We start from the raw sequence: 21030 nt of genomic DNA on the forward strand, positions 1-21030 counted from the left end.
CAGGATCCTCTGCTTCAATCCAAATGGAAGTTCCTTTGCTTGAGCCATTGTCTTCAGTTTTTGGAGGGAAGGACTGTAAGGAATTATCTGAGCCATCAGGAACAAGGGGAAGTGGAAAACAGGTGAGTCGGGCACTGGTTCCTCTCCCACTTGCCTCCTCTGGCACGGCTGGAGGTGCTGCCTTGTTGCAAGGGCACCTGGTATCTTCTCCTAAGACTACTAGAATTGAGGACAGCCCCTAGTCAGGGAGCCATCAGGTAGGACTCTCTACCTCCAAGGATGAGGAGCAGCAGGGCAGCCACCAACCCACCCACACAAACCTGCTTGAGGCCCCTCTTCACTCTGATGTGACTTCAGCAAGGCTTTTTAAACCCTTAGTGACAGCCACCATGAGACAATAAAGCTCCAAAAGATGTTAATCCTGCTGTGATTGGTTTGGGAAAGTTTTGTTCCCTGCCCAGTCTCACAGCTGATTGGCAGGGCACCATTTGAAGTTGTTGATTTTGTTTCTGTTTAAAGTATCAGACCAGGCAGATTCAGTGTCACAACCAACAAAGTTATCCCTCACTTCCCAAGGCTCTGAAGAGCCTACCAATGGGTAGGCAGATGGGTACTAATTCCTCCCATGAGTGCTGTCTCTTCTTCTCTTTGCATTGGCAAGCACTTTAGAGGTCATCCCTAACTTCATCCTGACATGCAATTACTCTTCTATGTTTATCTTTCTGCAAAAGTTTCTTTTCATTTTTTCATTTGACTGTTTATAAAAAGAAAGGACAGTTTTATTCCATATTCAGTTTTCTCCAGCATGGCTCTAATTAAGGCTGATGACAATCCACCCCACATTGTAGGCATGGAATGCCCTTTACTGATGCCTCCTAATTAATAAATATTTCTAGACAATAAATAGTGGTTGAAATTGATCATATTTTCTTGGCAGCAGTGTAGGTTTTATTGAGTTTGCTGTGGTTTCAGGTCCAAAACAGTGAAACCTGAGTTCTGTCTTCACCCTAAAAAACCCTTTCCAAATATGAACACTTGTCCATTGGATGGTGATTCATCCATATGTGACCTAACCAAAAAGAATAGCTGGTAACAGGAATGCATGGGACTAAAAATGCATGGGACTGAAGACTCTCTGAAGACCATGCTTCTGAAAAAGTTGAATTCTAAGACTTATGACTATAAAAAGGTCAATTCAGAATGGATGTGCCATTCCAGTTTTGCTTACTGTTCACAGATTGTAGAACTAAACATCACACTAAAACTTATACTTGGCTAATATTTTTTCTTGCATACCTGATAGAGAATGAACCTATTCTGAATTTTGCATAACTTCCTCCAGAGACACTTAAAAATTGTATAAAATTATGCTGTGTCTTTAGGTAATTATTTTAGTTATGGGCTGTTTAAGAAACAAAATTGCTTATTTAGGATTCACAAGTTACTGCAGTTATTAAGGTCAAAGGGGCACTTTTGGGATTGACATTATAAATTGAAAATATGACTTTGCATTTACTTTTTTTCAGTCTATCTGGTTTTTCCCCAGTGTTTTCACTTCTTTTACTAGGATTTTGCTTTTTGTGTGTCATGATAAAATGAACTCTTCCATATAAAAGACAAAAGCAAGACCCTAGTACTTTATAATGTTAGCAAACATTTGTCACAAGTCTTGAGAAAATATTCTACAACTCAACGTTGGTATGACTTCTCCTCTGGTGCAGTGTACAGCTTTGGGCTCCACAATATAAGAACATTAAAATATTAGCATGTGCTCAAAGGAGGGCAACTAAGATGGTGAAAGGAGTAAAGGGCATGACTTAGTAGCAGTGGCTGAGGATACTGGGCTTGTTCAGCTTGGAAAAGGGGAGACAGGTGTGTGACCTCATTGCTGTCTACACCTTCCTCATGACAGGGAAGTGGAGAGGGAGGTGGTGATCTCTTCTTTCTGGTGTCCTCTGATAGGACACAAGGGTAACCTTACTAAGAGATGTCCCATCCAGTTCCAGCAACCTGAAGTTACCTCCTCTGGTCTTTGTTCATTACTGTGCCACAGCTTCATTCTTGATTTTCTGACATGGGTCAGGAACATGAGAGCTTGAGAGAAAAAGAGCTGGAAAGCTAAAAGCACTAAGAGTTGCTGGAGTTTTGTTCTCTATTAATTTCTCACTGACTTTGTGGCTGGAGGAGTCTGCTGAGGCAGAGTGGTAGTTGAGAAGATAGTTTACAGTGAATGATGGCTTTTTAGAGCTTGACTGACTACAGCATGTTGAAAGGTGTTTGACATATTTTCATTTGACAGCAGTAATCATGTTGGTCAAGAGAAGATCCTAATATTTCTCATTGACAATCAGCAGCCCCGAGAATTAAGGGTCCCTTTCAAATCTGATAGTTCAGATTTCTGTCTGTCAGACACTGTCAAAGAATTCATTCCTTTGTGTGGTTTCCAGTCTGGCTTTGCCTGGAGAAAGCACTTTGAGCTCATTTTATCTCATCTGCAAAGGAAGATGACAGCTCTTTGCTATAGAAAATTTGTGTCTGATAACTATGCTATCTCTTAATACAGCCTTTTCAGCCCAAGACTTCCAAATACTCACTGCAGAGACAAGCCAGAATTCTCCCCATTGATCTGTCACAGATTAAGTCTGTACTTCGTGAGGCTTTCAGATAGACTAAGACACAAGATGTAAGTGGTGGGGAGCAAAGGCAGGGAAGGAGCTGTGTTTGTGTGGGGGAATATCCAGAATTTATTGTACACTTCATTTTTATTTTTCAAAACATGCCTACATATTTGCAGTTTCTGTGTTTCTGGGCTGCTCAGTCCACTCCAGTACAGGGTTATGTTTGAAAAGACCTTTAAGATCATCAAGTCCAACCATTAACCTACATGCCAAGTCCACCGCTAAACCATGTCCCTGAGAGCCACATCGAGGTGTATTATCAGAAATAATCCTTCACCTGTGACAATGGTAGCCAGACAGACTGCTCTTAACCTCCCAACTCATTTCCTATTTGTCAGATCAGAAAGATCCGCTGAGTCCGTGTAGCACAACATCACCTCACTCCTCAAAGCAGTGTCCTGCCCCTGCTATCTACAGTATGACTTCACATAAACTGTGTCCAATCTATTTCTATGCTACATTGTCACCAGCTAAAATTGGTCTTGTTCCTCCATTTTCAAGCTGAAAAGGGAGAGGAACAGATAAGCCCTAGTTTAATTTGTTCTGGCAATTATTGGCAATCTCCCACAGAGAGAGGAGTCCTTGCCTGTCGGTGCGGAATGACATACAGCTTTACGGGCCCAGACAAAAGGAGACCCCGCTTTTCTGCAAGTCTATTCAGGCATGTATAGACATATTGGCTGAGGTACCAGCCCATTCGCATCTTAATGGCGAAAAGAGAGAGACGAGGACCTAAAAAAAAGAAAAAGGAATAAAAACTGTGAAGCGAGGACTGACATTGTGGCACTGAAGGCTTGAAAACAAACTGTGCACTGGTGAAGAGAGGTGGAGAAAAAAATCTCTTAACTGGCTAGTCCAGCAGATAACTACATTGCTGCTGCCTGTGTTTCAGAAGTATCAGAATAATTCTGTTATTACAGATAAAGGTTACGCTAAGATTGATTTAGAAATGCAAATTGAAGATAAGGGTGTTTTGGAGCTGGGGTAGAAGCTAAGCTTTTTTTCTTTCCTCTTTCTCTCCCTCTCTCCCTCTCCCTCTATTTCTGAAAATCAGGATTCAACATTAATTCAACCCAAATGAAAGTGTTATGATAAAACACCTCTGAGAAGCATTTTAAAATATAATTTCCTGCAAAAATGAGTGTGTAAGTTTATTAAAAAAACCCAAAGTGCTAGTCAAAAGGTGAAAGAAATCTATTCCATGATTATGGAGGAAGAAAAAGGTTATTTAAGAAATAGCTGAAATGGCAGTTCTTTTTAAATTGTCATGTGAATGCTTTTAAAATGTAATGACAATGGCAGCTATTCTTTAAGGCTTTTTCCTTATACTCTGCTCCTGAGACGAGGGGAAAAGTGTTTGTGGAGAAAATCACTTTAAATTCCAGGTAGATTTTTTTTTCACATGCTTCTGGATTAATTTTCTCAATTTATCCCTTTAAAAATGCTCAGTAATAATAATTCTTACAGCCACCTTAATTTGTCTACACTGAAAACAGCTGACAGGAAGAAATGTCAAAGTTTGGTCACTGGCATCCCAGAAATGATTTCTTATTGCATTAATAACATATTGCAGAAGAAGAGCTGTAATGTAAACTCAGAAAACAGCAGAGCCCCCGCTTGTTTTTAAAGAAACTGTCGAGACCTATTCAAAGCTCATTGCACTGATTGAAAATGCTTTTGCTAGCTTTGCTGAACTTAGAGCTGATGCATTGTTTATAGGGATTATAACCTTTCCTGGTGTTGTCTGCAACAAAAAATTAATAATGTACGAAGGTAGCAAAGATCAGCTTTCTTTTTGTTAATGGTAATTTCTGTGCAGGACGATTAGAGAATAATTTTTATGACTGACCAATGCTCTAGTTAGACAAGTTGAAAAAACAAAGTTTAAAAGCAAAAACTGTGCCACCAGATAGTTAGAAAGTGCATGTGTAATTCCTGGGAAATTAGTTCTAACTGCAATTAGTGGCCATTGTGTTTGAGCATTAATAGCCTGGGGAAAGCATAATAAAGTTGCTCCTAACTGTTGGTAACGACACATTTCTCAGGGATTATTACTTAATTAACAATAATTTGAAAGGGTGGCTCTTCTGAGATGAAGCATTCATTTATATGGTGTGTCTAAACAGTACCAGATCAAAACATGTCACCTGCTAAGATTTCTCTTGGTCCTTTGGTTTCACTTGTGAGTGCCTGCTTGCCTGCATAAAATACTGTATTTGCATCTGAGCTACTTCTTCTGTGGGTCCATCTAATAGGAATGTGTCCCCCCTTGGAAGTCTGCACATTATTTCTCGTCATACGATGTCTTCTGGGTCTGTGCAGATGATGATTTTAATTAGAAATGCTAACATGATCAGGGAAGTACCTCTCACGCCCACTCTTTCCATGCCCTCCACACCAGAATGGGGCAACTGTTTCCCCAAGACATGCATTATTCATTCCCAGCCACCTCAACATGAAACGTTTTCTATTGTTTCCACTGTCCACTCATATAGCTTATGTTCTCCTGGCATCCTTTCCACTGAATGGTGTCTGTATGCCTCCTGGATTACTGGTCCCATTCACACACTGGTGCATCAGCTGAGAAAGAGGCTAGATCATCAGACAAGGAGGGCCTGATTGGTTTGTGATTATGTCTTTTCTTTTTCCTGAAAGTTGCTGCATGCTGTAGTACAAACCAGGCTTGTTCTTTGGAGTGGGTTATGTTAAAAAGAGGGCAGAGCTGCTGAGGAAACCTGTTGCACACACTGCCCAGAAGAGCACAAGGGAAATGCAGTGTGTAAACTGAGCTGCTGTAGCAAATGATATAACAGAGAAATGCAAACATAGTAAAAAGGTATGTTGTAATATTACTATTTATTTTTCTCAGTGGCATAAAGTACAATTTCTCTGTTGCTTCCTGTTGTATGCAGTGGATTGCTCAAAACCAGGAAAGATTTAAAAAGCATTTTATTTTTGTGTTGGTGAGAAACAATTAATATGCTATGTTCTCTAATAGGTGGACAAAAACACTGTCTGAGGCAGTGCTTCAGAAATATTTGGTAGCTGTCTGTTGCGTTCATTGGTATCCATGTAAGAGGCTTGGAATAATTCCATTATTTGCTCCTCATAGTCTGTTCAAGGAGACTGGAAGTTTAGACCTGGGCATTACTGGAAAGTGACAGTGACATGCACAAATTATTCTTAAATTAGTCAAAAAACTCTTCTAATTGAAAAGATGATTTGTAAAATAGGCATAAGGCACATACATTTCTAGTTGTGCTTTCGAAAATTCCTGTTCAATCGGCTAATCTGCATGTCTTGATTTAAACTGGAAGCTTATATTTGGAAGTAGATTAGACTGGCACTTACCCAGAGCCCAGATTTCTATAGTGAATCAAGATTGATTACAGTGACACAGAATTTCATTTTTATTTCAGCAGAATTTTTAAATTTCCTAGTTCACACAACATCAAAGGTGTCCTTCTAAATAAAAATCCATGCAGTGCTCTATCTGAGGGCATGTCTTATTATGTACAATATAATCAGATTGATATAGTATTGCATCAGAAACAGCACAAGCTGTTTTAAAATGGGCCTTGTGGGAAAACAAAATGGGGGATATATAACAATGTATGTTAACAATGTTTCTTTGAAGAGAAAAAAGAGTTACAGTGAATGAAGCTCATGCTAGTTAATAATGTTGGACAGATGCTATGCTTTTCCATGAAATACTGAACGAATATTAAACCAGAAACCAAAAGTTTTATTGTCCTTGACATTTTTCCAAGTAACATTGTTCACATTTTTCTAGTTTATTCAGTTTTTCTTCACAGCAAAATGACCAGGAACTACTGCTAGAGTTGGCTCTCTGAAATTAATATTGTGTGGAGATTATCACTAAAGAATAAACTACTTTTTTTTGTTGTTGTTTTGTTTTTTTGTTTTTGTTTTTTTTTTTTTAAGGCTGCAAAGATGAGTAAATGCCTGTTAAAATCCTCTGCAAGCAAAGCAGTCTGGTCCCCATGCATGGGGAAATCCTCACTTTCCTCCTCCTGCCTCTATCACTGCATGAGAAGCAGTGATTATTTGCTGCTCTGTTAGGGCCATCCCTCCAGCTTCCCAGCCAGGTACACTCCTCACGCAGTGGGATGGCTCTCTATCAGGGAGTCTCTGAGACCTCTCTAGAACAGAGCAAGAAGATATTCTGCAGACTGTGGGACAAAGACTTTCTTCTGCCTGATTTTTGGTGTACAAACTCTGCAGACCTTCTGTCCAGGACAGTCACTATGGGGTCTTTCATCTCCGTTTCAGGCTGGAGAGGGTGCAAGCCAGGCACCCTCAGGCAACCACAGGCTTCCCACAGCCATTTGTAGATGCTTCTCGAGGCTGGGACCCCAGGTATGGTCTCTGCCAGCTGGAGCAGGTGGAAAGTGCAGGCAGGCAGAGTGGGTGTCAGCTCAACAAGTAACGCAGGAAGGACTTTGCTTCAGCCTTTGCTGGTGGTGCTTGAGGCTGCCTGTGTGCAGAACTGGGACAACCCAGTCCTCCACGTCTCTTTGTCACTTCAGCAGACCACAAAGCTCTCCCTATATCAGTTTTGCAAGATACCACTTCTCTATTTAAATCCTCTAAAACTGCAGCTGTTTGCTGAGGCTTCCCCAGTCAATCACATTCACTGGTTTATTACTCTACCTTCAATATTTAACTAGAAATTATCAGCAACTGACTTAATCAAATCTGATCGTTTCTTCAGTGCATCACAAACTGTGGATTTAAAGGTGTCTCATATCCCCCTGCCTTAGTGATGTCCAAGCACTTAGGGACGTGAGCTGCATGCATCTTGTGTTTGTTCTTCCTGGTATTATCAAGTGATGCATTTTCATAAGCATGCCACATCTCCTAGATAAAATGGACACCTTGCTTTCTATATGTGCCATATTGTATTGCATTATGTTATATCACTTTATAATATATTATATAACATTATATTCTACTATTTAATTTTGCTTGAGTGAAATATTTAGAAAACTAGTCCCCTTATATTATGCAATTGGAGATCATTCTGGCAGTAAAAAGTAGAAAATTTCATTTAGGCTGCATTTTGCTTATTATCATGTGATTGGCAAGAAAAATACTTCTTGAGGGAAAGATATTCTAAGGGCTGGAGAAAAGGTGATAGATTTTTGACAGGTAATACTATGAATTTATATTGCATATCCATCCCCAGGAATGTCACAATAGTATAAATAGTATCTGAATAAAATTTTAGTTTCCTCAGACATATTTCATGCCTGCTGTTATTCATTATTGGTAGTGAGACAATTAACAGGCTAATGATATAATATAGGCATTTAATTCTGCCATTTCAATGCCAAACTTACAGGTGTACCTACAAAGTATATAGGTAGGTGTTGTAACTTTTTTTATGTCTTTTAAATGCCTCAGCAGAACTGGAGGTCATACCTTCATGGTTCTGCTCTCCTTAATATTCTTACTGAATATTTCCAATCTGGGAGGTGCAAATGAGCCAAGCAAGTAAGATTTTTCCCTGAGCAAAGTCCATAGAAATCTAGAGACTTGGACAGAAGCTTTTTTGGGAAAAAAATTGGTTAGGGAGGGAAATTTGGTTCTTATGCGTATTGAAACCCTTCACATTGAAACATGGCAAGTCCAAAATCAAATGTAGTAATGCAGAGAGCATTGCTGTAAGACATAGGCCAAAAGTAAGATAATCAGTGCCAGCTTTAGGTGGATTTAGATAAACAAAAAAATGAGTTTAGAAGAGATGAAAAAGAACACTTTTACTCTTACAGAAAGTGTCCATCAATTTTTAAAAGGCAGAGATACCTAGGGTCTTTTTTATATGTTAACTGCTTAATGCAAGGAAGCATTCCTTGCTGTGCCCCGTGATACTGTACGGCAAGCCAGGATGGAGTCACTGGCATTCAAACTTTGTTTTATTGAAAATATGTTGTACTCAATAGAAGGGGTCAGTTATTTTTTTTTGCTTGGATATGGACTGTGAACCTATTCTCAGAGGAGGGAATCAATGAGAAAAATGAGTAGATAGTCCTTATCTTCTCATATAGGGATTTAAAAGGCATTGGGGAATAATGGTCTTTTACAAAGCTGCAGGGAGTTTGGCCTAGTTAGCACTTTTGTATGGTAACTTAGACTTTAATAAAGTATCAATTAGCACATGCAGAATCAGAGGCCCCTTCTGAATCAATAGAACATGGTTTGATGGTCATTTTATGAGGTAAGGCAGCACTTCAATGTGGTTACGGAGATTACAGAGTATCTTGAAACACTAAAGTCCTTATACTGGGATCAAGAGTACAACCTCCTGCTTGACAGGATATTCTAAAAGAAACAGTGTTTAAGCATACGAAGCTCAGGATCTGATTTACCTGTCGTGAAATTACTGCTGTTACAGAAGTGGGGACCCTCCAGAGCAAACAGAGTGCAGCTGGAGAGAATGTTTTACTCCCCATTAGCCCCACAGCATGGCAATCCTGGACAAACACCTTCTGATCATCTGCTTCCTGGAAAGATCCATTTCTTATGATGATCAAAAAAAGCATGAGGGCTTTTTTTCTTCCTCTTTTTTCCTAATTATCATGAGAAACACTGATCATTCCAGGATTCACTTGGTATGTTCACATAAGCCTAACACTAATATCAATGCCTGATAAGGTTTCTCTCTATCACGCAGTACAACCAGCTGGTTTATTTGAGTACTTATGCAGTAAACACAATTGGAACATGTGGGTTCAGCCTAACAGAGGAGGAGACAAAGAGGTGGGAAGACCCAAAGAAATGATAGAGTAGCATAGACATAATGAGTCCTTGGACCTTTATTTTACATTATAAGATGTGGTTTTTATTTGCATTTCAAGGTTATAGAAATGTAGGACTTTTCTAAATTAATTCCGTCTTTTATTTGTGATGCAAGATCAAAGATCACCCAAACAACTTCCAAGATCACTCTCAAGCCTTTTATTAAAAGCTGAAAAAATATGAGATTTCAGAAGTTCTATCAGTCACCTGTTCCAGTTTCTTATTCTTATATTCTTAGAGGTTTGGGTTGCTTGTAACCTAAATTACTTTTGCTTCAAAGTACGTTCATTTCACCTTCACCTGTCCTGGAAACTAGGATGTAGTTTAGCACTCTTCTCATTATACCTGTTGGTATGCATTACACTTTTTTTAAAATATCTTTTTATGACCTCACCCAAATCTTGGTTTTCCAGACTCAGAAAATACAAACTTGTAACCTTTTCACAAGTCCTCTTTTTCCAGACCTCTGCTAAAACTTCTTGCTGTTTTCCTGGCAGGAGGTAGAGAGTCTGTCCATGTTTCCTTTTCAGCTGTGAGGTGCTGCCTTTTTATGCTGAGGTTGCCAGTAAAAATGCTCTACAGACAAGACAAAAGCAGCTTGCCCAGCATCCTGTGGACACAGCCCAGAGTAGCATTTTCCTCCTTTGGAACAATCCATTCAATAGTGTTGGCTCCTATACATTTTGTGGTCATCTCCTTTCCTACAATGCTGATTCATGCTGTTATTCACCTCCCTATGCCTGGGCAGTTGATTTTGCTGTTTCAAGGCTTGTGTTTTTCACTTGTCCTTATTGAATTTTCTGGTATCGATTTTCAAACATTTCTCCAGTTTACCAAGATCATTTTGAATTCTACCCCCCATCTTTTCCAAGTGCTTACAAAATCTCTCAGCCTGATGTCCTTCTCACATTTTGTAACTGTTAGCATTACCATTCAGTGTTCTGGTCATGAAGAAAAATCCTGCAGGACCACTCGATGCTGATGCCCAGTTTAACACTGATCTGCTGACAGTGGTTCTTCAGGTTGTTTTCCTGTCTGTCACTGTCATTTCACTTGAGTCAAGATGCAGTGCATTTCTCTCATTTCACATAGACTAGGCCAGTTATCCTAAACAGAGAAAAATCAGGCTGGTTTTGTTGTCACCTTGTTCCTCACAAATACATGTTTGCTATTCCCTAGCACCTTATTATCCTCTAGATGCTGAAAACTTGGTTGTTAGTTCCAGTAACTTTCCACATATTAAAGTTATAATGAAGGCTCTGTAATTCAGTGGTACCTCTTCCCCACTGCCCCCTTCTCCTTAAATATACGTATAATAGTTTTTCTCTGCCAGTCCTCTAGGAACTCACTTATCTTCTGTAATCACATGAAGGTATTCACTAATTTTGTCTATTGCTTTAGCTGGTTTCTGAAGTACCTGAGGGAAAATTCAGTGTGGACTGATTAATTTTGCAAGAGATTTCAAAAATGTAGGTTATATGACTTGAGAGAAGACAGAACTTAATATATAATATCCCATCAATTTTCACTGGGCACTGTACCTGGCTTTTGGCTAAGAAAGTTGATGAAGTAAAAATGGATCTATTTCTTCATGCTTCCCCTAAATTTAAAAGAGAAGCTGAAAGGCTTCAAAAAAAGGATGAAAATGTGGGGGAAACTGAAGGTAGTACTTCTACTGCTACATTTTTTTAAAGAGAAAAAACGATTCTTCAGTCAAAAGGAAGAAATCAAAACTCACGCTTCAGTGCATAAACTGATTACAAGGGTCAGCAAGGAATTGTTCTCACCATTTCCATCATCTCACAACAGTACAGTCTTATTTTTTATGGTTAACTAAAGATTATGTATCAAGCAGCATCACATTATTGACCTCAACATTGAGCACTGGTGCTTATTCCCATTGTTATTTTCCACTTCTTCTTCTCCTCTTTGAAACTTCAAATACAAAATAATTAATCAGACTTCTCCAACAAGGAGGAAGAAGCAAATTACATCAAGGCTGGAGTTTTCAGCTTTACCTTGAAGCAAAATTTCCTTGTGTAACCATCTTTCAGGCAAATTATTTACGTCTGCATGCATGTCTTTCACATCTCATACATTTCCCCAGAAATCTGTAGTTCGATATCTAAGAAAAATACCACTTCTCCTTTTCTTATATGTTGTCTCATTAGGATTTCACTTGTGACAGATTAAAAGACTCCATTTCCACTTGGAATGTACCATCTTTCTAGCTTCCTGGTGTAATCCTCTTTGCTGCTATTAGTCACAGCTATTCTGATGTTAAGTTTCTTTTGTCAGAATTTCTTTCATTTCTGAACTATCTCTTCCAAAGCATGCAAAGAGGGAGTTTAACTATTTGGAAGTATCAGCCACTGGCAATTTCCAAAGGCAAAAATCTCACTAGGACAGAGACCTAGTTTGACAAGTCCATCCTGGTATCTCGAAAGATTGAGATGCAGAACTTGCTGGTAAAAATGTAGATCTGTAAGTGAGAAAGAATACATTAAGAAGGTATGCAAGAAGAATCTTTTTGATGAAGTACACATACACATCTAATAAAGGATCTTCTAATTATTTGAGAGGTTACATGAAGTGCCTACCAACTGTGGGTGAAATGGACCTTGATGACTTTGCAGTTGCTGCTTGTAGGGTTTCTCTGTGTTCATGTGCTGTGTTCAGGGTCATTAGTTCTTCGTACACCACTGATGTCTCCCTGCCTAAAGAGGAGGTGTCCCTAAATATTAAAGAGGCTCCAAATGACCTTTTAGTGACCACCAGTAACAGTGAATGGAAGCCTTACTTTCAGGCCCATACTCAAAAGTTTGCACTGATGTGCTCTACTGGATTGCAGAAAAGGCTTTAAAGCAGTGGGGAAGCCCCTAGAATTTATATGTGAATAAAATTTTTCTCTAAGACTTTTAACAAACAAGTGAAGATGAGTAGAGCTACAAAGCCTGGTTTATTATGGTTATGTCTTTCCCTCATATCTCTTCCTTCATACACAATAATTTCAGCTCCTTACAGCTGCCTTGTCATAACAGCTAAAATACCTCAGTTACTATTCCAGAACTGCAAGGATGATGATCCCTTAGTCAAAGACATTGTGTAACTGCCCATAATTTCCTCAGTGGGACATTAACCTGGTTATCCCTTCTCAAATAAACTTTCTAATCCACAAGGAGCAGATAGAAATGCTGGGCAAACAATTGGACTCAATGATCTTAGAGATCTTTTCCAACATTAATGATTCTATGATTCTATGAAATACAGTAATCTTTGGGATCTCTGCTTTCACAGTGCTAAGAGAATATCAGTGCAATTATATCACTGCATAAGCTCATTTCTTTGGGAAATCAGACTCAAAACAGCTGCAGAAGATTCTCCCCTCTGAAGGACAGCAACCAGATGGCTCACAGCAGATAATGGAAGGATGGGAATTTTGGCCAAGAATACCTCAGCTCTTACAAAAGCTGCTATTACATCACCATTACAAATTGAATACTAAGACAGATGGAGCACAGGGTTTTGGATTCTTCTCTGAATGATTCACCTGTAACAAACTGACAAGCAAAGAGTTTGCCAGCAAGACAAACATTCTTTTATATTCTAGTAAATGCTTGTTCTGCTTAGCCATTAAGCAATCCAGACAGAGGAACTGTGTCATTTAGGATACTCATCTTATAAAATGGGAGGCACTGGGAAAGCTGGAAACATGTCCCAACAGGCTTATGAAGAACATGGAAAATAGATAATACGTACTTTTTTGTGAGGGGTAGATGCTGTTAGAACATGTCACATTTATAGAGGACAGTTAGATAATATGTTACACTCTCCGTGGAAACTCCAGCAGTTGAGTTTGAAGACTAAAACCTAGAGGCTGGCATGCAAAGCATGTGAGGTTGTTTTTCAGGCTTTATGGACCTTTTGTTTCTTGCTGTCTTAGAACTGCGACAAATGAGGTCAGCACATATTTATTGCTTCTTACTTTATTCTTTCAGCTTGAAAGTGTCCTGTGAAGGCTAAGCACTCATAGAAATACTCTGTATTTCTCAAAACACTTTGAAGCTAGGTGATAAAAACAAGGTACACTCTAGTATTTCAGACACAGAAGGAGGCTGAAGACTTCTGTTTCTTTTGCTGTTTTTGTTTCATATACTGTAGCTTGGAGATGACTTGAAAATGTTCATATTGTTGGTTAGTAGCCTATGTTCTCATGCTCAAACAAGGCAATCAATGAGATCGGGAAGGTGCAGGTGCCAGCGTTGTACTGCTGAACAATGTCGGAGTCAAGAAATATGAATTCAAAGAAAGATTTTCACCTTTAGAGCACCTACATCTATTTTCTAAGTTAAAGAATACTCTTTCCCTATGAAAAGACACAATTTAAAAAAACAAACAAAAACAAAGCCTACAAACAGACAAACCAAAAACAACAGAAAAGCCCACTGTCCAATAAGTGCCAGTGGATGCATGCAGTAATTATGAGAGATGGCAAGATGGATTAGAAAAATATATTGCCCATTCACTTCTTCATCTTCAACAGCTGCTTTTGCAAATGGGTTGGTTTGGATCCATTTCTAATATGACAAAATGCTGTATGAAATGCCAAATTAACAAGGAACACAGTCATAATGAAATTAGGAAGTTGTCTTCACCAGCAACAGCACATAGGCCCTTGCCAATCATTGGTTTTGATCTTCATGCATGGGAAGAAATATTACCGAAATATTACCTCTACCTGGTGCAGGCAGACAGATACTTCTCATATCTGTCACCAGATGGGAGATAACACCTTTTCTGCCTTGGGCATTTGGGGTTATCAGAGAGCTTTATCAACTGTGCAGTAGCTGTGGGATAAGAAAGAAAGCATTTTTCACTGCTACATGGGAATATGTCATATTGTGGAGACTAGCACACACAAAATGAAATGTTTTGTAGCTAAAGAACATGATCTGCTACCGTAGCCACCATGCAGCACCGACAGGGACACCTCAGGTTCAAAATGCAGTCCAGGTGTACAACAAGAACAGGTTTTATCCCATAGCAGGGGAATGGCAGATGCCTGTATTGCTCAGGGGCCTTAAGACAAGTCTGAGTAAAGGCTCCTGGTACAGCTGCAAAGAAAGGTCACACTTTGGGGAGAAGAAAGGTTTTTTGTTTGTTTTTTTTAAATCATCATATGTGCTACTTTATATGAACATCAATTCACAATTTAGAGTTATTTGTACAGTGCTTTTGACAGCATGGCAAAAGTAGTCAGGATGTGAAAATTAAAATGAACTTTTGCCTAATAATGAAAGCATAATTAGTATGATTTTCATAGGTTTTGTGTATCTTTGCACATCCTTGATTAAAGAGGGGTTGTTTTATCTGAAATTTATTTGAATTTTGCTGTGTATTTGCAATGCTACACTTAGTTCCTGTTGAACTTCAGTTCCTGTTGAACTTCAGTTCCTGTTGAAGTTGACTTCAGCAGAGTTAGTTAGACATGCATGGAGCTTTAGAAGCCATCCTGTACTTCTGTACTGCTCATTGCAGTAGTATTTACGGTGCCTTACACTGAGTAAAAGCTGGGGATCAGATCTTCCCTTGATGCAAGTTATCAGCATAATTCTATTTGGAAATGTTTACTTTGTGATTGCGTATGTCTTTCATTCTTTTTGATCTTTTTATGCATCTATAACCATAGGGCTGGGATTTATACGATGGGACTCCCTCTGTCGTTCTGTGGGATTTTTCACTCTGCAGACTCTCCAAAGCTTTGAAGGACTTCAGATCTTGTGCAAAATGAGTTCACTGATGTGTCCCAGGAGAGATTGTTGACTAATCTGTAGACGTAATTTTATGACAATGGATTGTATTTTGAGTTAATGTTTATGCACCATATGGTATATTGTCAAGTTTCATTGTATTTATGAAGATCTTAATAAAGTGAAGTAAAAATAAAAATAAAAATACATGTTAAGGCCAAATCTGTTTTCAAGAAAAGTAATAAAAAAATAAATATCTGGGACTATAATTATGCAGCCTGTTTAGAGATAACTAATTTGGGTACTGCAAGCATTAGGATTTCTAAAATCATAGAATCACAGAATCATTGAATGGGTCAGGTTGGAAGGAACCACAGGGGGTCATCTGGTCCAGTCTCACTGCTTCAGCAGCATCATCCTAGAGCACATGGCAGAAGATTGCGACCAGACATTTCTTGCATATCTCTAATGAGGGAGACTCCACAACTTCTCTGGGAAATCTGTTCTAGTGCTCAGTCGTCTGCACAGTAAAGACATCCCTTTTCATGTTCAGGTGGAAATTCCTGTGCATCAGTTTCTGCCCATTGCCTCCTGGCATGTTGCACAGCACCACTGAGCAGAACCTGGATCCATTCTCTTGGAACAGTCCCTTATAGGTACTTATAGACATTGATGAGGTCCCCTCTCAGTCCTTCTTGAGACTGAGCAGGCCCAGCTCCCTCAGCATTTCCTCGTAAGAGACGTGCTCCAGTCCCCTGGTCATCTTAAGTGCCCTCCACTGGACCTGCTTCAGGAGTTCCATGTCTCTCTTGTACTGAGGAACCCAGAACTGGAAACAGCACTCCAAGATATAACCTCTCTAGGGCTGAAAAGGAAATAAGCATGGCATTAATTTCTTAAGAAATTTTACGTCCTTGATCAGCAGAGCCTCCATCCCTGGCAGGTGGTTTGAACACCCACTGTGGTGGTGTGTCTGGTGCAGAATACAGCCTACAGCTGCTTACTGACTGGTACTCCTGTGGGTTTATTGCAAATGTGTCTTATGTCAAAGCTGCAAGCAAATGAGGGTACAGGAGCCCTAGGAACTAATGTGTGAAAACATAAAGGAATAATCCATTTCACGGTGGGTAAAAAACTGCACAGTACTCCCACCTCCACCTTGGTTTAAAATATCAAAATTTAGAAATTCAAGGACAAAGTAAACAGCTCATTTGAAGAATTCTTTTCAGTCAAATTTAATTTCTTCTTACTGTGGTCATTACCAATTTGTTTCATTTCTTTTGCAAAATACTGGGGTGAAAATCTTTAAATGTGTCATTAAACATAGAAATAATTTTCTTAGCATATTGTTAGTGCAGTGTATGTGCTGCTAAGATATGTGACACATTTGAAACATTTACTTAAGAAGTGTCACATGTATTTGTGTATCCATTTACAGAGAAAACGGAAGGGGGAGTTTAAAACGGGTTGCTTCTCTTCCCCACTTTCTCGGTGTAACAAATCCCCTCAAAATTAATTTCCTCTGCTCAAGCAATGTGCCTGTATGGGTTCCACTAAGGTCTGTAGCATTCTACAAGAGTGCTCAGTCCACACAGCAAAATCCATTGCAAGGACCAGGCATAAAAGATATAAGCAAGTAATTAATTTTATGAATGCAAATAGTCCACTGATTTTCTGGGAGACCACTTGCTCATTGTGATGAGTACAGTAAAGCGTGTCAGTAAAGCTTTTCAAGTCTGAGCTTTTTGGCTACAAAATCCTTGGCATTTATGTAAATATGTATTGAGCACAATACATTTCAATCCCAGTGGAATTCTCTGGGTGCCCACATGGTCATCCAAACTATTAATGTTTTTATCCTTTTGTTGGAAGTGCTGTTCTCTTCAGAACTAATAAGATAAATGGGTCACTTGCAAGAAATGCCAGAAGTTGGTTCTGGCAGTTATTTCATTTTCCTTTTCATCTTTGCCCAGAATTAGCTATTCAATTAAGAACAACTTAATTACAGAACAAATATGGGGGTGGGGGGTGAATGTCTGTAGAATTAGAGCATGAAGAATAGTTCACACTTGGAAAATGCCTACTTTAATTTGCAATATGGGCTAAAAGAGAAATTAATATTTTCATTGGCAGGCTCTTTTTTGTGTAGAACAATTAAGTAGTTCCTTTGTACCGTGTATAGACCACAAGTAGCACGAAGATCAATCAGATCTTCATGGGTCTTTATGAAGCCAAAAGTCGTATTTGTAACTGCTGACTGACAAGAAAAAGGATTTTCAGCAATGTTTGCAAGTCAAGAACAGAGAAAGTAACCTAAACAACCGAGCTGATAATCAAATATTTATCACAAAAGCAGGGGCAGGAAAGGCATTCACTTTGGGTCAGGGACATAAACTGCACAGATACACCTAAATGCTTTACAACGGAGTAGACAACTGCGAGAAACAAAATGAAACATTTAAGTTCTTTTTAAAAAATAAATCACCCTCTGCAGAAATCTCACAGATTTTGGTCATGTAGTGTTCCTGGGCTCAATTTTTGTGTCTCAGCAAGGAAAACAAGATTTTCCTCTCTTTACTGCCTTCAAATTCTTTGCACATCCCCATGCTGAGTCACGAAATGTGTTTTTGTAATATATTTCAAATGGCAAGCAAAGGCTCATCAATTCCATCCTTGCAGATTTCCTTAAGAATGCATTTTGAAGGGCTCCAAGAAACAATTTGCATTAAGGGAACATTAAAAGTTCAGTTCTGCCTCACTCAGTAATGCCAAGTAACCCTTCCTGTATGATGGGTCCCCCTGATTCCCTGCAAGGAACAGATTCTGCCTCCAAACCGGAGCCATCCATCTGTGGCAAAAACCACTGAGGATCATCTAAGTCTAGAGATCCCACCAAGCTAATACACCCCAAGCATTAGCTCTTATCCTAATCAAGTGTTGTGTCTACAGCTGAAGTGACCCTGTACTCACTCATCACACTCATCTGATGAAGAAACCATCTGCATGAGTCCTCTGAAAGACTCAGTCACCCATGACCTTAACTGTAGCTCAGCCACCACTTGTGCTACCATACAGTTCAAACCCTAAGTGCGAGTGCCTTTTTATGCTGCTGAAAAATGTGTTCCTCGACCTGCAGGCCTTTCAGATGCAGAAGCCAAGAGTACACACCTGGGGTTGGTGACACTGCAGGAAAAGAGACCCAGACAGATCAGCAGCAACTCAGCCCAGAAGTTACAGAGGTCTTTAACCCTTTAACAATAAAACTAACTTAACTAACTTAACCCACTCAGCTGAGGACCTGAGACAGAAAGAAAATGTCATTCTCCTTCAGTCTCACTGAGGAGCCATTGTGGACTAAACATTGTTATTAAATGGTATCAATTTGCCCTTAGGCAAGGGACAAAATGCAATGGGTTTGCGCCCACTTGTTCATAGTTTTGGAAAGGCATGAGAAACCAGAAACTCTGCTATTTGCAAAGGAAAAAAAATAGTCTGTTCCACTTTGATACTACTGCTTCCTTCCATTTATACAAAAATATATGGCCATGTCACCATGGGCTGGCATTAAATGGGGAAACTACTGGTACTCAAGGAAGGAACATCCTTTTATGAGAATTTACATTACTTAATGGCAAGTTTCCTGACAGTTGCCATACCCCAGAATAAGATTGCATTTGGAATAAGAAATGTTCTTAGGGATATTGCTGCCAGGGACCACTGAGTTGTACACTGTTTTCAAAAAAGGTTCCTCATGGAACTGCACATTCAGATGACAAAAGCTGTTCTCACAGAGAGCCTGAAGCATTTACATCACTCCTCTTGACCCTTTTTTCACTGCTTTTACTTATCTTGCTTCTTGATAATTTAACGCACATTGCTGGAGTCAAGCATCTTGATGATCAGATTTCTTTTGCTGTTGCCTCATTACAGGTATACTGGTAACTCTGCAAGTTAATTTAACAATATCTTGATACCTTGCCTAAGCACTGTCGATCCTTGATGGCTAAACTTAATTGCAGGAGACATCTGACACCATTAGTTTTGAATTGGTGGTTTGAGAATTCACCTACAAACACAATTCTGATTGCCACAGGAATTGGTCCATCATGTTGCAGCACCTCTTTGCCACATAAACAAAAATGTAACTGATCTGTGCAGTAGATGGAATTTCTTAAAGCAAAAACTCCAGGTAGGACCTTAGTTGCTGGATCATAGCCTGCTCCCAATTTCTCTTCCCATTGAAGGGCAGAGGCAGTGGCGTATTCCCTCAAATTACATTGGGGGGGTGGAGTGAAGCTCTTTCCCACATTTACTGACCAGCAAACATGGGTTGTAAATAATGTCCCCCTGACTTTGCTGAGAATAACTTGTTCTTTAGAACATGCCAAGAGCATGGTGGGTGTACATTATGTGTGGAGGGCTTCAGCTTTCTTTCCCCAGTTTAGAGGTGTATTGGAGGTCTGGAGGCATCACAGGACACAGAGAGGCAAGCCCTGAGCACATAGTTCTTGGACTCCTTTGGCTGTGGGCATCCAGCAGAGACTGTGAGCCACATTCCTGCCTCTCACAAACAGCTGCCAACTTCTTCATGAAGTGACAGACACACATTGCTGTGGTCCTTCTGGGCTTGTACTGCTTAGGTAAAGCCCCATTCTTCAGCTTTGCAGACAATAAACACTAACATATTACGTAGTCAGTGTCTAAACAACCAGCAGTTCTGGACATTGCTCCACTTAGAAGAATTTTACCATGTTCTGTGCTTACTGTTTTGACTTTGTTGTATCTATTCAGGCTTAGGTTGTAAACTTTTTCAAGGTAAATGACCCATTATTTTGCAACACTTCACTGCTGTATAGACTAGCAGCACCATGTGGTTGTACTTCTTCTGGGCTTTATACTTGGAAACATTATTTTATGTAAAAATTTGTCTTAGATGGCCATTTTGTCTCTGCTCCCCCTGTGGACATCACTTCCAGACTTACACTGCCATCTTCAGATTTCAGCCAACTTTTGAATTATTTTTTAAATTTCTGTTTCAGTAGATTTCTGAGTGTACCCAGTTCTCCAGTTGTACCAGCCTTTATACTGGGGAATTCATAATCATAATCTTCTACTCTGTTAAAAACATTGCATTGTCTCAGGCTTTACTTTAAAGTCATGCAACTGTCTAAAATACTTTTTATTATTTTGAAATCTTTCAAGGATTTCAGTTGAAAATATTTGACAGACATCTCCTGCAACATTTATTTCCACAGGATAAAACAATTAATTAAGCCTAAACGCCTAAGTGTAGAACAGCAGTAAAAGGAAGTGTGAACTCCTGGCTTAAGACTCAGAGCTCCACATGCCTTTCCTAATTAGTCTGTCATGAAAAAATAAGGGTCCTTTAAAGGAACAGCAAAAATACTGGAACAACAGAGGATGTATGGAGTGTTTTGACAGAGTAACTTGCATGCAGCACTAGATCATTAAGTTCAGCAAAATGATGAAGGAAAGGTTAGTTATAATCCATAGCCTGGAGTGAAGTCACCCAGCTAAACTGACTTCGTGACAAGAAAAAAACCCAGACTGATGAGAAACTGTCCTCTGATAAGGTCAGCATTCTTTTGCCTAAACAGGTCTTTAAGGAATGTGAAAGAAAAAAATGTGTTAGCATGACTTGCTCAGACATACAGTATGTGGCCATCAGCACTATGAAACATTTTGTGGGTAATAAAATGATTAACTGACCATTCAAATTCTAGAAATGTTGCATTTGTAGCAGCAATCAGCTCCACAGA

At 39.3% G+C, this 21030-nt stretch overlaps 1 protein-coding gene and 1 long non-coding RNA gene across 2 annotated transcripts in view; one reads left to right on the forward strand and one right to left on the reverse strand.

Annotated features, from left to right (window-relative positions):
- CDH20 (cadherin 20) overlaps positions 1-21030 on the forward strand; it is a 118792-nt gene that overhangs the window by 59574 nt on the left and 38188 nt on the right. The gene's annotated exons all lie outside the window — the stretch shown is intronic.
- On the reverse strand, positions 9640-16115 carry LOC147655663 (uncharacterized). The gene is made up of 2 exons (XR_015289698.1): positions 12101-16115; positions 9640-11982 (listed from the first exon to the last, which is right to left on the reverse strand). It is a non-coding gene; the product is annotated as an uncharacterized LOC147655663 (long non-coding RNA).

The sequence above is a fragment of the Cyanistes caeruleus genome, chromosome 1, assembly GCF_971803275.1.
Source record: "Cyanistes caeruleus chromosome 1, bCyaCae1.hap1.1, whole genome shotgun sequence".
In the NCBI taxonomy this organism is placed as follows: Eukaryota; Metazoa; Chordata; class Aves; order Passeriformes; family Paridae; genus Cyanistes; species Cyanistes caeruleus.